Source organism: Bison bison, unplaced genomic scaffold (assembly GCF_000754665.1).
Source record: "Bison bison bison isolate TAMUID 2011002044 unplaced genomic scaffold, Bison_UMD1.0 scf7180017864313, whole genome shotgun sequence".
NCBI lineage: Eukaryota > Metazoa > Chordata > Mammalia > Artiodactyla > Bovidae > Bison > Bison bison.
Window position 1 is genome coordinate 2,868,674 of NW_011494885.1, and position 1,296 is coordinate 2,869,969.

Genomic DNA, 1,296 nt, shown 5'->3' on the forward strand with positions numbered 1-1,296 from the left:
GGCTCCTCCGTCCATGGGATTTTCCAGGCAGGAGTACTGGAGTGGGGTGCCATTGCCTTCTCCGCTTTCAAAAGCACTGTCTCCCTTTCCCTACTTCACAGAGGGTCACCTTCTCCCTTCAGACTCTGGTCAATGTCACCCGTTTCGGGAAGTGGGTCCTGATCCAGAATCAGCTCCAGCAATTTCGACCCTCCTCCCCTGAGGATCCAGCCTTTTCGTTTCTAGCACTCACTTCCGTACGTGATCACGGAGGCTGTGAGCTCCAGGAGCCAGAGCCCATCTCAATCATCACTGTTCCCAGTGACGTGCACAGGTGGGTCCCAGAACAGACACCAGAGGAACACTGAATGAATGAATGAAGTCTCCAGGTGGGAATGACTTCAGTGAGCACCTAAATGGGTGAATGCTCTTCTCCCCATCAGGACTCCAGAGATTCTCCAACAAACACCCACAACCAAGGAAAAGATCCCGTACTCCCCTTCAGGCCCTCCCCAATCCAGGTACAGTGAGTCTCACTACTGCCCCTCATCCCATTGGGACAGAATCTCCTGCTTTCCAGCCCCGTGTCCACACACATTGCCCTAAAACCTCCAACCCCCATCTCCTAAGTGATTCATGTCCCCTTCTCTTTGTGGCATCTGCTCCCTCACCTGGAGTGATCCAGGTGGTTCCTGTGGGGATCACTAACCTTCACTCACTGAAGCCTGGCCAATCAAAGCTCCCAGTCCCTCTCCAGTCACTGTGATTGGTGCAGAGGCAGGCACGTGACCCAGCCGATCCAATGGGAGCTGGCCATGAGTCTTTGGCTGAATAAACGGAAGTAGAGGCCTTGGAACCATCCAGACCTGAAGCTAATTCAGCGTGGACTTTATAGTGACATGAGCCACTGAAGTCCCTTCTCAGCATAACCCAGGACACATTTGGTTTCTGTACTTGAAACCCAGTGTTTTGTCTAATCAGTTTTCCTAAAGCATTCTCCAAGTGTTCCAAGAGGAAAGGGCGTAGGGGCCTCTCAGGGCCCTGCCAGACATTACCTCCGCTCCAAGGGCTGGGGCAGGACTTGAGGGGACTAGCAAAGGGTCTTCCTGATTTCTCAGGCCCGGCACTCTCACTTGCCGAGGTTCCTGAGGCTTCTTGCCCCTCATTCCTGGGGACCCAGGTCTCATGCGAACACGGCGGCAGGAAAGGCGGTCTTGCTGCCCCCGGAGCAGACCCAATGTCAGGAAAGTTCTCTGTCTGGGCTTGCAGGTCAGACCGCGCTTGTGCACACCCACAGTTCGGCCACCAGCTGGGCTG